The sequence below is a fragment of the Ochlerotatus camptorhynchus genome, unplaced genomic scaffold, assembly GCF_037179485.1.
Source record: "Ochlerotatus camptorhynchus isolate MF236.1 unplaced genomic scaffold, CSIRO-AGI_Acam_v1.1 ptg000353l, whole genome shotgun sequence".
NCBI lineage: Eukaryota > Metazoa > Arthropoda > Insecta > Diptera > Culicidae > Ochlerotatus > Ochlerotatus camptorhynchus.
Genome location: NW_027040841.1, coordinates 831576 through 847509, shown reverse-complemented (window position 1 = coordinate 847509; position 15934 = coordinate 831576). Strand labels below are relative to the sequence as shown.

The 15934-nt window shown below is 37.2% G+C and overlaps 1 protein-coding gene across 1 annotated transcript in view; it reads right to left on the bottom strand.

Annotated features, from left to right (window-relative positions):
- The window catches only part of Tmhs (Tetraspan membrane protein in hair cell stereocilia), a 62012-nt gene that overhangs the window by 41490 nt on the left and 4588 nt on the right, over window positions 1-15934 (bottom strand). The window lies entirely within an intron of this gene.

Genomic DNA, 15934 nt, shown 5'->3' with positions numbered 1-15934 from the left:
AACAAACTCGAAACGAAACCGAAAACGTGGCGAATAATGAAATTACTGTAATCATAATTAGCAATTAGACACGATCAGTCGATCAGACTCCAATAGTGGCCAGTAGATTGCATAAACTTGAAAATATTTCACCTACTGCTATGTGATCACACCCCAGCGGGAGTGATCGATGTTCTCTTCCCGTGTCTCAGCTTTAAATTTTTAACATATTTATCAAAATTAGACTCCAAGCTCAGATAGCGACGAACCCGATCGATTCCGGTCCGGCGGCTAAAACTTTCCCTTTCGATCGCGGGTTCACTCTACTCACCAGCTCGATCGCTACCGGGTCGATATAAAGTGTGACACATTCAAAGCAGACAGCGCCAGTGATCGCCAAGCTTAAAAATACCAGGCGTACATGAGCCGAGGCAGGTATTGGCGCGCGCGAGTTCCAACCCACCATGAAACTCTCATTCTTCCATCTCCAATTCCACCGCGGGGGGACTTCGTCCGAGTGCTGAATCGTAAATCGTGTGCTTAAACTTTTATAACCTCTCTCGATTGGAGTCTCCCCAGTCTGGGCTGGGGTGCTTTGAACCTACCCACTAGTAGTACACTAGAAAGAGCGAGCTATTCCGCAATGAAAGCTGCTGGTTGTAGCTTTGGGTGGAAAATGATCAAGCAGTTAGCAAAGTTGGCTGTGCAAATGCATGCGGGTGAATTATCTTCCTCTCACTTGAAAGCGCTTCTAAGAGGATTGATTCATCTCTAGTCTGACTCATCGAACGTCTCGAATACCTCACGACCGACTGGTCTGGCTTCTGATGGCACGGTGGTTGTGCTTTACGCATATTGTAAAGGCCAGAATTTGCATCGATTGACTGTGTTTATCGTTAGTACCTACAGAGGTACGTAAGTTTTACTAGGAGAACTGGGTGTAACATACCATAGGGTTATATGACCACCGACATTTTTCGACAACTGATACAGTTTTTCAAATGATAGTGCAGCAGTTCTAGTTCTAGTCATTTTGATTGAAAAACCATTGAATTTAAGTCTCATCTATTTCAAGGGCTGTCTTAAATCTCTTTGACGCAATGTATATTAAAAGTCCGAAAGCGGAAGACTTAAGGTACACCGGGAAAATCAACAGTTTTATTCAAAGCTCCCTAGACCAATACTGTGTACATCGAACTTAAATCTTGTGGTATGATCATAAAAACTGCAAAAATATTAGACATGTGCTTACGATGTGAAAAGCCAAACCCCCAAATATGGGGTAAGTGTTTTGATAATGAGCAAGAGTAACAATTTTATTGTTATCGAAATTGAGTAAAACACATTATACTCTCTTTGAATCATAGGCGATGAACACTAATCCACCAAACAGGAACAATACCACTGTACTCTTGCATTGAATTTCCACATTGATAAACGTATAAGCACGCTAAAAAACGCGTGCATTTCAATAGCATTACGTCTCAGTAAATATAATTTTTATCATGTGAATCATTCCTGTTGAGAAAAAATATTAATCAATGTTTAAAGAGATAATCTGCCGGTACTTGCATATTCGTCCCATTTGGAAAATCGTCATATCGAGAAAAGGACGATTAAAGATATTTATATAATTTGCTGTTTTTCAGCTACATCAAGTACTTGAACACATTTATGGTAGTGGTCTTTCGTTAGGATATGTGGAATGAGATCAGATGGGACTCATTATACGAGTACATTTCTGCCCATAAATGAGAAAATGGCTGAATGCTAGAAAAATGCTGCTTTAATGATTTTGTCGACCAAGTAAGTTTTACTAGATAATATTAATTTTTATAGCATGAAAAATATTTATAATTTATGCCGAGATCATGCCGTGGAACAAAAACAGGAAAACAAATAGCCAATTTTCATTTGTACAAAATTTTCATCGCAGTAGCCATATTTTCATTTACAAAACTAGAGCTTCATTCGCCGGCTCGAAAATGTGTGCACTAAATGACGTTGCATTGCCTGCTCCCGCCAAAGTGAATAGGAGTCGGATGGAAACAACAGTAGCGTTTAGAATAGCTGCCCCAATCGTGAAACGGGCCTTTGCAAGGCTAAAAGGAAGAACACACTGTGATCCCAGGAAGCTGTAACAGACAATCACGCTTACGCATTATTGAACTAAAGTGAATTCCATATCGAAAAGCTCCACACTTAGAAATTTCTATGTTTACACTGTGACGTAAATCATTGAATGTAAACAAACATGTCATGTAAAATTAAGTGCCCTGAAACTGAAAAATATCGACAGTGAGCATGCATAAGGGTGTATACGCGATGATCGATTCTCGATATGCAACTCGACGAAAAGTGCGTTTGATTGAATTGATTTTCTCGTCCTTTTCAACTGATTCTTACGTCAAAAGGGCCGCTTGCATTAGTACTGAAATTTACATGAATTTTTCGTAGCGTGTATGTTAAAAATAATCAGATTAAAAACAGGAATAGAACTCTGATCCTCATGATAACTTAAATCACACCTAGGCTGCAAGACCATTAAAATTGATCTTCAGAAAAATCTCTATTAAAAGCACACTGGTGCTGCGCTGGGTTTCAGATTCATCATACACATTACAAAATGTCTCATTTATATTGCACATTAGTCATTTATTTGTTCAAGTCATTTATCCACGTATTTTTTTTATTTATTTTTTTTTAAATTGTATGCAGTGGAAACCTTGACAAGAGTAACAATTATCCATTTAACACCTCTTTCTTGATTTGGACAAAAAGGGCATATTAGCCATTTTCTCATTTATGGACAGATTTTGTGTCTAGCACAAATATAATCGCATACCAGTCCCATTACTCACTATTTTGTTAAGGACTGTATCGAAAATAAATAGTTTCTTTCCAAATCCATATAAAATATTTTAAACTTAAAAAGGTTTCTTTAATTATGTATGTCACGTCCTTCTTAAGAAGTTCACTTCACAAAAACCAATTAAAATCTATTCTCTCAGGTATTTTTATGATCTAAGACTTTGGTCGTCTTATAAATTTTGGACAGTATGACAAAACATGTTGTAAGCATTTTTTGTATACATCGTATAATATTTTTGATGTACGACTACGTCTGTGATTTCTATACGGGAAATGAAACATGTAAAAAAATTACTAAAGATTTTGAACGTTGAACACAGCTGCCCTTGGACCAGTTTCAATAATTTGATCACCAATAGATCAGAAATATCTCTACGCATCTGTTCAATTTTAGACTTCATCATTTCTGAAAAATGTCACTATTGAAAATTGCACGCATGTACTACCATAGAGGTAACTCTAAGACCGAAAGGTTCCGAAGAAAAGTGCTCAACTTTTTGGCTCAGCTCTGGTACTCTCTTCGGTTCCAAGCTAATCGATGCACCCCTCGAAACATAGGAAAATCCACGAACTTCTCATTTTATCTGTCAAACATTCATAGCGAATCAAAACAAACATAGTGTAGTACTAGAATTTCGACTAGAATGGGGTACGTTAATTGATTTGCTTGGGACCAATAGGCTAGTCAAATAGTGAGCCAATTTAAAATCGTTAGTTTCGTATTGATTGTTGGTACTACTGTTGTTATGATAGTTAAAATTATCACCGATTGCCTGCGAAAAGCGATTTCCCTAACACAGATTTAAAGGTTGAATTTCATCCGGTCTCACCAAACGGTGTTTATTCAATCACCGCGTGGTGAGTGGTGGTGTTCTCCAGTACACAACGAAAGGCTGCCTGCAAGCAGCGAGCTAGGGCCCACATGAGTATCCATAGGAGGAAGAAGCCGCACCGCTATTGATCGGAATCAGTAGCTCTTCGTTAGTCGCTGTGATCCATCTATGTCAAGCGCGTATAAACAGGAAGAACCCCGCTCAAATTCCTATTCCTACACAAAATTCAAGCTCCTGCTAATATTTGTTAACTAATTTATTATATAAGACCTCGTAGTCCTACGTCACCATTGCGTACAACCCCATAGGGCTGTCCCTTGTAGTTTTAGAACTTGTTTCATGATCTTAGTAGCCTTAGCATCCATGGCAAAGGATGTGAAGAAAATCCAACAATTTTCAATTGTTTTGGACTGTACTTCATTTTTGCTGAAATATTGATTAAATTAAAAATTGTGATTTTCACCGAAAACGACCCAATTTAACTTGTTCGAAACTACAACCTATTGGATGCCGACTGCTGATGCTGAATGGCAATTGTAAAGAGCATCTTCAAAAGGATATTAAAAGTTCCAAAACCATAAAATAGTCAAAAAAATATACTCTAACGATGCGTTAAAAAAAACACGAAAATGTATTGTCCAAAACCTCATAAGAGGAACTACATCTAACATGATACCAGTCCTTTAAATGATATGTTTTGGTTTGTTTTACTTTGTTAAGTTTTAAATAAGGACATACACACATAATAGACGAACCTTTTTTTAATAAATCATATCTTTTAACGGATGTGCAAGGAAGATTTTGGTTACAACTTATTTTCGATACAGTCCTTAAGTTATTTTGAGCGTAATACCATCGTCTGACATGACTGGACTATAGTTGTACTACTTAGACCTAGTATATAGATTGGGATACTTTTTGAATCTAGTTCCTCAATCGAGGTACTATATTAACCATTAAATGCCATTTGGCAATATGCCTATGTTTGTTTTTAAACATGGTGAAACAACATTTTAATAGTAATCGCAATATACTAGGTGAAATGAAAAGTAACCTCCTTGACCGCCAGAATGCGCTGCTACTGCAAAAAGGTTATGGTGCCTTTTTGTTGCCCGATTTGGCTCTCTCAGACTATTATCTCTTCCCAAACCTCAAAAGATGGCTCATTAATAAAAAAAAATCAGCTCACGTGAGGAAGTATTTTGCAGACCTTCCGGAAAATTACTTTTCGGACGGGATCATGAAGTTGGAAAATCGCTGGAATAAGTGTATCAAACTAAAATGGGACTATATTGAATAAAATAAAATAAAAACATTTATTTCCCAAGAAGGTTGCTTTTCACCCCCACCTAGTATATCATAAGAAAAAAAAATCACCGCAAAATAAAAAAAATCATGCATTAAGAGTTAAAGCATATGTGGAATTTCATTCAAAAAAGCTGACTCAAAGTTGACCCCTTTTTTGTGTTGCCTCATGGTGGTAAGCTCCAACCGGTATTATCCTCGGATTAAATCCCGATCAAGAATGTCCGGTTGCTTTGATGTCGACAACAGAGCTATCCAACACGACTCTAAGCAAACACTTTGAAGATCATCCAAACAGGCACGGTATTAAAATTTAATCCGAGTTGGAGCTTACCACCATTAGTGTGTTGCCTGGCATAGTTGGACATCGATCTGTCAAAATATAATTTCATAAGGACCAATGTCGAAAACATAAATAATGGCCTCTTCCGTAAATTTCTCGTATGTCAAAATCTACATGGCCACCAATTTTATCGGATAGAAGGACTCATTCTCTACACAATCATCGTGGTGGTTTACTTGAATGAATTTTTATTTTCGATAAATTCACGCAAAACGTAATTGTTTACGTTTGCGGCATTGGCCATTGCGAAAAAAACAGATTATGGTTGTATGCTCAGTAAGCATTGACGTTGACGGTGACTCTGCAACTCTTTACTCCTGGTAACATTCCATAAGCATCTGACAATCTGTGGATGGAATCTAGCGGAGTTTGTCACCATTGTACCAGCCAGCCGCCGTCTTTTCACGCAAAGATTGACAGAAACTTATGGGATTTTCATAGGAGTGAAAGGGTAAGGAAATGTTTACCATGTTTCACGCACAGACTGATGTTTGTTTATGGGATTTTAATCATTGGAGTAAGGAGTTACAGAGTGACCGAAAAGGCGAATTGTCAATAGTCAAGGTAATGTACAATGAGCGAGACAATGAGATGTTAACAATTGAGGCCCAGATAATTTGTCGTCTCTTTTGTTCCTCCGCTGTTTAAATGCTTGACGGAGTTTGACGTGTGGGCATTCTTTTTTCGACTAGCTCGACAGGAGGCTTTTCAAAGGATTATTTAACTAGTATTTTCATGTCAGTCAGAAGCCAATCAAGAGCGTAAGTATCCAGTTTTGCCTATTTACAGATGTAATATTTTTCGTCCCTTCGATCTTATTGCATTGGGATTAAATTCAATTCAATGGAATTTAATGCAAATAACTCGAAGATTTGATGATTGAGTTGAATAGGTGAAAAGCTACCATTTTGTCTGTGGTATGTTGAAATATTGTTAACTGTGTTTTTAGTGCGTCAACTTATGATTACATCAAGAAATGTCCTGTTGATGCATATTAACGTTTACCTTGAAAAAGGCAATTTTTTTCTAAACAAAACAACTTTCAATAGAACCAAACGATTATTTTCGTTTGTAAATAGTGCTTAACTTTGATACACCTAGCTGTGAGTCCCACCCTAGGACCTTAGCCATAGTGGTCGAAAACAAGTTTGTTCCCCTATGCCGTTTCGATCAATCTGGATCAACCTTACCACGGTTTTTGTTACAAAGTAATTGGAGTAGTTCTTTGTGTTGGGATTTGAGAAGAAACTTTCAATTGACGGCAATTGAGAAACATAGGGAGTGTTGAAATCTTGAGTATTACAGGTATCGATAAGCGTTCAATTTCATTTACCGCCCTCCCAACAAACAATTTGAGCTGATTAAAAACTGAATAAGCTATTTTTTAGCTGAAGAAGCATATTTTCGCCTGAATAGGCTTTTATTCAGCTTGCAATGTTTGTTGGGCTGCTTGCAAAATTCTTGCGAACGGAACGATGCAAGGTCAGCTCAAAACACTGCATATTTTTCAAATGGTACTTCTGTATAAACCTTGACAACTTGTTGCAAAATTTTGCTGCTTCTCTCTGAACTTCAAAATGTAAACACTTAGCTCCAAATTTACGCGGTCGTATTTTTCCTCCTACGAAACCTAATGGAATCAAAGTTTGATACAATTGGTTCCAAGAAATTAGAAAATGTCATTTTTCTTCTAAGCTTACTACAGTTTTGCTGGTGATGAGTTTGTTAAAGCTTGCTATATAATTATAAATAAAGGACACAAATGGTTGAAAAATAGCAAAACATGAGTTCAGGAGTGCTAAAAACACACAGAATTATAAACCACCTCAGAATTATTTCAAAAGAATTAATTACCCCCTTGATTACCCTTCTCATTTTACAGCTGGTATAATCAATGTGACAGATCGATGTCCTTCTATTCCACTTGAAATCACTGAAATGGGATTGATTTTTGAAGATCGAGTTCCACATATGTTATGTGGTTAAAGAAATATAACCATAGAGGTAACTCTAAGACTAGAAGGTCCCGAAATAACGAACTCAACTTTTTGGCTCAGCTCTAGTACTCTTTTCGGTCCCAAGCTAATCGATTCACCCCTCGAAACATAGGAAAAACCAATAACCATTAATTTTATCTGTCAAACTTTCATAGCGAATCAAAACAAGCATTGCGTAGTACTAGAATTTCGAATAGAATGGGATACGTTAATCGTTTGCTTGGGACCAATAGGCTAGTCAAGTAGTGAGCCAATTTAAAATCGTTAGTTTCGTATTGATTGTTGATATAACGGTAGTACCATCATATAGGTAACTCTAAGAACAGAAGGGCCCGAAGAAACGTGCTCAACTTTTTGGCTCAGCTGTGGTACTATCTTCGCTCCCAAGATAATCGATGCACCCCTCGAAACATAGGCAAATCCACGAACTTCTCATTTTATCTGTCAAACCTTCATAGTGAATCAAAACAAACATAGAGTAGTATTAGAATTTCGACTAGAATGGGGTGCGTTAATCGATTTGCTTGGGACCAATAGGCTAGTCAAGTAGTAAGCCAATTTAAAATCGTTAGTTTCCACCGTTCTATCATGTTTACCACAGGTGAAGAAAATATGATCCATGGATCAAACCAACCCATTGCCTTAGACTTTCTAGCTAGCGCTAGGTACTAAAGTCTTGTTTTTACATTGCTCCTCGTTACATTATACAACCGCAAAATCCATCTCCAAATTGAAATCTATTAACTCAAATTTGAAAAACGCAGGTCACTTATACACTATTTAGTATTTTTCAATCGATATATTTCTCAAAAATCTGCGTGAACATGAGGCAATTGGAGAAAAATTTACTCAGTCTACGAGTACAAATGAGATTTTCTACATACCCGAGTAGATTTTTTTTTTTGAGGAAAACCGGGTGGTGATGAGTTTGAGTTTGAAGTTTTGAGGAAAAACTCAGTCTATGAGTGATCTACGATTTTTGCGAATTTAAGTCAGAATAAACGGACGAATACAAAGATGCGATATTTTAACTGCTGCGAAAATTATGAGGGGTGTTAGTTAGAAATGTTAGTTAATCTACCAAAACGGATTGGATCGAAGGGAACCGAACTCTATGGTATATTAAAGTGACAATTGAGTTCAAACTTAAGCTTGATGGAAGCGTTGGTCATGAAGGATTAGTTGATGTAGAATGGACTGATGACATGGTGGATAGCAATGCCAATTCTAGTATATTTTTCAAATCCGGCTGGATCGCTAGAAAGCAGTCTCTTCAAGCGACGCCTGGTTGTTGAAGCTAATGCACGGCATCGGCCAGGAGTTACTGACCCAGTAACGATGTACGATGATCACCATTATCTTGCTGTTATCTAAAACTAGAAGTCCACGGAGCAAGACATCGATGTTTGGTTCAACTTTGAGTGTGTACAGGTATAATAGAAGTCAAGTGTTTTAAGACGAACCCTAATAAACAAATACCATAAAAGAACTGTATCCCGGATGGGTAAACTATCCAACAAATGGTTTGGATGATACCTCGAACACGTCGAAGCTCTCTTTTATGGTTATTTTATATTAGGGAAAGCAGTGATCCTTATAAGCTCAAAAAACACCAAACACCAACTCCAATTTCAAGGCCTCAACTCCATTTTGTAAACAAACCTTATAAGGCCATTTTCTCGCGAACCGAAACCTACATTCGCAAACCTAACACCCAATCGGTAAGAGGAGAATTTCCCCAACCTGTTCATTTGGTTGGTTTGCGTTGCCGGACTTTGATTAGCGAGAAATGGCCTTACAATGTTTGTTTACAAAACTAGAGTAGAAGCCATTTCAATTGTTGGTCTTGATTTGTTCACAACAAGCAAAGTATTGTCATGGCAACAATGCGTTGTCATGGCAACCACATATAAAATGTTGACAGCATTCTGACAACTTTTACTAAAGATAGAACAATAGCAGTGACCTTCCAAAATATAGTAATTCACCATAATATCTATGCAATAAACCATTTACGCAACCTCTAAAACTTCTACAAATCTACAATCATTACCATTTGTTGCCTAGGCTCATATTTTGGGGCTATGAGTTAAACTGGAGGGTGGTCTTAATGATTTTGAATAAATTATTTTTCAAATGAAGGATCCTAATGGGACAACAATGCAGGTACTTTCAATATGGGACGCAGATGACTTGGTATTTTATTAAGTTTTCTCCATACAAAATTGTCATTTTTAGTGTGATTTATGAAAGTACGATAAAAATAAACGCCATTCCTAAGGTTAACTGAAAAGTTTTGAAAGCCCGAATGGGACTTATATGGCATTAAATGCACATAATAATTTCTATACAAAAGCAGTAGATAGTTTACATTCAGGCGTATTATTGAATTGATGGTTAATCCTAAAGCATCATTAAATCTGACAATATGTTACTTTTTAATGAGTGAATGGCATTATAAGTGGTTATCCATCTTAATGTTTCCATCCTACCACGGTCTATAATTATCTGAGGTAAGAGGTATTATTATTCCATTTAAAACCCCCACAATGTCGTAATTATCAATAAAAATTCCAGCATAATTGGTTATGTTCTCTTATTTCTATATACGAAACAAATATGGAATACTAAATTTGAATTCAAGATTCCAATTGATGATTTTTTTCTAAATATAGCCTAAAATTTATTTTTGCTCAAATTTCTTCCAAATTTTTATGCAAAGATAGGATGCGATATGAACTTCTACGTTCTAAGGGAAATCAGATAGAATTAATAAATTTCTACCACATTTAACTGCAAGTCCCACTTCCCCCAGTGTACCTTACACAAGTCTGGATTAGACCATGCTTCCTAGGCAGCCCCATTCGCTACGCCAATGGCGGCTAATCGAGGGGCCAATTTTATGTATCACTTAGGTCTGATTCGTATTGCGTAAGTATTCCAAACCACTAACCAAGTTCCCATGAATTATGAGATCGTTTTCATGTTTTACCAGCTTTATGATGTTTATATTGATCACACTACTCACTTGTGTTCATGCAAAGTTTACAACGACGAATGCACTCTTTCTGGCTCTGCTGTAGTCTAATTTCAAACAATACCACTAATTTCACATGCATTACCCGCAATAGCCGATTCCCCAGTCGAACGACCAACCAGTGAGTAGGAAGTTACGCGATCTGGTTTCTTAACTGGATGGAAAAGCGTAAACAAAATAATCTACCGAACAATATTTGTTGCTTTACAAATGGAAACACTATCTCCGGCAGCGGATCGTCGCATCCAAGTCTCCGCCAAAACCGCAACACCGTCCGAACTGCCGTGTGGCTAAGCCTATGAGCATGAGTCAGTTTCGTTGTTTCTTCTCCATATAACAATTCGTCGAACGTTGGAGCAGCGTTGAAATTAAATTTGCTAAAACATCTCTTCGCGAGGGGCCATTGTGGGCTTCCTGTTTTTTTAGACTTGCACTGAGCCATGAATGCCATTTTTCCTATCTTTCACGCGTCAGTCTTGTGAATACTGGAAAGATATATATTTCGCGCTTCTTTTGATTTTTCCTTGCATAATGCACACATTTCTCAATCCCAGGCTAGTTGATTGTTTAGCTATATGGATAATGTACCGAAAATGAACCGCGGAAAATGTGCTTACACAAATCCAATCGTTCACACATCGCTCAGCTGCGAATTAAAATACACCAAGGCGAGTAATAAATGAGATGCAGAAGCTCTACTTTTTTGCCTATTGACGTCGTAGTTTGGCTATTCATGGCGTGCGAAGACGAATGCAGATCCAGTTTCGTCATCTCCTTGAATGTATTAAGCGCCAATTCCACATTTCTAGTTTCGTGTGGCCATTCGCCGGAATTGCTTCTCTGCTTTAGAGCAAACGAGCCTGAAAATTTGTACTTTTATGTTAAGTAGGCAGCTTTGTTGTCCTCCTTCTAAGAAACCGTTTCAATATTGGTTGCGGGAGTGACCTGATTGAGATTCTCTCGCGTACATTTTGCAGTGATTTAAGTTATCGGAATGTTTCTCTGCAAAGATAGTAATGAAGGTATCTTGACCTGTTGCTGCCCAAATTAGGGAGGTTCATGTTTGTATGGCGGATTAAATCCACCAAACCCCGCCCCATATACCAATGTTCGGTTTTTCATTATTTGGATTGTAGAACGCTTAAAAAACCCCGATAAAACTTGCAATGTTACTTGGGCCTGCTCTCCACTGCTCTTTCGATCTGTATTGAGGTTCACAATAAATGTGCCAAATATGAACGAATTTGGTTATGATCTGAATTTGCGGAAGAACTTAATTAAAGTTTGTATGGGCAATTTATGGAGATCGGAACTGCACAAGTAGTTTTCAAATTTGTATGTGACCAGCAAATCCCAATTAGAAATTTCCCGGATTTGTCCCGATTTTCTCGTTTGTGATTAAATTAAGCATAAAACCGAATGCTATTGTGCCGTTAGGATGACTAATTTACAAAGTCAGCTAAATCTGTCTATGTTATAACACCATTGGAAATTTACATATAACTCTTAACAGGATTTCTTTGGAACATTCTAATGAACTTTCTTTCAGATATTTTCCCTTTACAGAGTACTTTTCAAAATTTCTTTAAAATAAATGATCTTAATAAAATAATTTTTTATAAAATAAATCTTGTACTTTGTTTTTCTTTAAAGTAATTGATAGATTAGGATCATAGTTTACTAATAATATGCAAAGAGTTGGTAAATCTTAATATTTGAATCAACACCAATGAGTTTTTACACTTAAAGTCCGAGATGTGCTGCGAGCATTTCTCACTTAATTTTTACAACGCAAAAACAAATACAGTTTATTACTAGAATTAAAATCTACTTTTTTTACGTATCTATAACAAGCTTAAACTCTATTATCTACTGATTTTTTTTTTCTTCTTTATTAGAGAGATGTTTAGCCTAAGGCTAGTTCATCTCTTTTAAAAATTACAAAAAAGAATTGGGACCTCAAAAGGAGGATCCCAATCTTGGCAAGTGGGCATTTAGCTTAATTATATAAAATATTGTAAAAAACACTACCAAAAGGGCCAACGAATTCAAAAGCACAAACAGAAAACACTCAAATGTTGTAAACCGTGACGTTGTTGACTTATCTACTGATTAAAAACGAGCAAATGAGCAGTTCGTGACCAAAATTGTGTATGCCAAGCATGCATAAGTGCCCTAGAATAGAGTTTTTACGCATTCTCATTCAATGAGCACTATTTAATGTACATATTATTTTCGATTCATTGTAAACTTTTACAGGGTGAGGAATAATTATTCGTGTTTAATGATTTAGTCGTAACTTTATTGCTTGTGTATTGAATTACAAAATATTTATGGGAAATACACACCAACATAGTTTATGATATTCACAACAATTTCTCAAAATGTGCTCTTTTGACTCGTACACACGCCTTCAAGCTCTTAGGGAAATTATCGACGATGGACGTTAGTTCCTCCACAGAAATTGCATCCCAGACTTTTGTTAAACTTGCTTTCAGATGATCTAAAGATATGTGTGACTTAGTACAGGCTCTGGACTCAAGAATAGACCAGACGGAATATCCATTGGATTTAAATTAGGAGAGTTTGAAGGCCATTCATCTTTTGTCAAATATCTAGGAAAAAGTTTGCTACAAAGCTCCAGCGTCTTTTTCGCTCCATGCGATGGTGCCCAATCCTTTTGAAATGTCCAATCGTTGTTACCAAAATACTTACGTGCCCAAGGTGCAACTGTGTCCGTCAGCAGCTTCTGGTAGACTATTTGGTTCATTTTGATGCCTTTTTCGATAAATATTAAGAGAATTTTACCAGAAACCGTAATTCCCGCCCAAACCATCTGGAAACCAGCTGGATGATGTGATCTGGCAACATTAACAATAAAATCGTGCGATGTCGTCCATTGCCGAAATACTTCAATAAAATCTTGGATTTTGGTACCGATTCCTTTTCTTCCTGTTATTTAGGTAATGGTTCTTCGAAAATGGGTAAGAATGCAATACTAAATCCTTGTGTAGAATAGTTCGTACTGACTTTGAGTCGATTGTCAATGATTCCGCCATGTTTCGGATAGACCGCCTAGTATCTCGATCAGTGATGGAAAAGTTCGCAAAAAATCACTATGACTCACGATTTTTTCCCTTGGTGAACTTCGTGAAATATCGCGAACTTTTCCAACACTGATCTCGATTAAGCTTAAGACGAAGTATGTTCCGGTTCTGAGGGGTCCTCCTTCTTTTTCTGCCTCTTCCTGAACGGTCCTCCAAATTTCCGAGTTCATGGTACCGTTTTATAGCATCCCGAACTGTTTGCGAAGGCATTTGCAATGTTATGCAATACGTGCTGGACGAATTCCTTGTTTATAAAGCTCAATTACCGCACTTCGTAGTGGAGTGGACTTCATTACGGCAATACACGTGAACCGATTCAAATGAAACTACAAGCGTTTGTTTATTATGTATCAAGGTCTCAATTGGAAGAGGTGTGCTCATTTCAGCATCTGTCAAATTCGAGCTATACATTGAGGGAAAAAACACGGATAATTTTTCCTCACCCTGTAGAAAGCATGGACATGAAAGCATTTCTACAAGCATACAAGTTTTCAATATTTTGGAACTTCGACGAATTAGCGAGATCTTAGGCTAAGAAACATAATGATAAGATCCTGAGTTTACCAAACATTTTCAATATATTTTGATAATTTTTAAGTTTTCATACTTTGAAAAATATTGATGGTTTTGTACTAATATTTTAATAATAATGGTGCTGGAACATTTGAAAGGTTTCACATTCCGGGATTGATTATATATTTTTTTATTTCAATCACCAAGACTTTGAAGGGAAACCGTATTCGTCTGACTCTCGATCCATTCGAGGAAATTTCGATTTGGAAATTTGCTCGACTTCCATGAGCATAATGAGCTGGAGATGCAATATACAATACTGTATTGGTCCGAGTTTGGCAACACGTCCCAATGATTTAATTTGCATAACTCCATGTGCAATCCATATGGGACTGTTATGCGAATATGGGTAGTATAATTGGAAATCTGAAATCCTGTTTAATACTTTATCTTAGACTTTCCGAATACAGGAATCCTTCGAATAGCGCAGTGTACCACAGTATACCCACCGCTATTTTTCGGCTGTACTCCAGCTAATTGAGCGGATATTTATTTATTTATTCCGAATAAAGAGTTTTTCAATCTTTTCGACTTTGATGATTAGCAATGCGTGATGAGGTGCCCAAACGGAAGCCGCATTTTCCAAGATACTACGAACTAGAGCGCAAATCAAAGTTTTCTGGGCATATATCAAGAGCAAATTTTCATTACGTCGAATGTAACAAAGGTAAACAAAGTCGAGCTATCAGTGTCAATCGATTCTCCTGCTATTACACTATATACTGTCCGAATATGGGATCAAATCCCATTTTTAAATTTATTTACCAGTCAAATTGCTTTTTGACGTAATCACCTTCCGATCAAAATAGTTTTCGATGTTACTTAAGTCACCCAATTTCTATGGAGATGCCGTTTGACTTAAGTAACAGCGCTGAGAAACCCGTGAAAAGTGTACGTTCGTCGTTTCGCTTTCTCATTATTAAAGTGAATAAATCGATCTGTTTGTTGCTAAGATGATTTCGGTGGTCCTAAAATGATGAATGGGCTGCACGTAAGGAGACGTAATTGATAATTCTCCCGAATATCCTGGTAAATACACTTTGACTTAAGTAACAATAGGGGCCACCAAACGACGTATAATCACTTTTGACTCAAAAACCAGTATTTTTTAGCATGAAAGCTAGCGATTTGCATTTGTATGATTAAAACCCTGCTAAATATGTTAAACATTGCTATCACTATGAGATTATATGTGTTTACTTGAAAATAGGAATAACTTTTCGGTCATCAAAACAAAACTTTATTTTTCTCGGATTGGTGCGGATGTTACTTACGACATAATGAAAATTTGCTCTTGATATGTCGGTGAACTGACAGATATAGCGCCGAATAAATCCGAGAACCGTTAATACTTTGGCCGTGATGAGCGCAACATGTTCGTTGAACGTCAGCTTTGATCAATTCTGCATCAACAATAGAAAAGGGCCCATCAGCATTTGTTAACAAAGCCCTTTACTCACGAATTGACACCCAAGCAAACCAAAACCATCATCAGATAGGGGAAACTTCTACCTACACGATGATCGTGTTGGTTTGTGTGAGCGGCCTTCGATTTATGAGGAATGGACTTTGGAACGGTTTGTTTACAAATGCTGATGGGCCCTTTTCTATTGTTGATCCAGAATTGTTATTCCAAGGTCGCGAATCGAGGATACCCGCTCCATAATTGTACATCAATAAGTTCGAATACAACTTTTCATCGTTGTGCAGGTGCGAACCATGTGCAGTCTGTGTATTGGTATTGGTGTCAGCTTTAGCCTCATATATAGGCTAACCGACGCGCACGGTGTCGACTTGCTGTCATTTGTTGTTGTTTACCGCGAACGATAAAGGAGTACCGCGACGTCGTAGTAAAGTTGTTTCGCGGCACGCAGGTCAAGAGTTCGTGT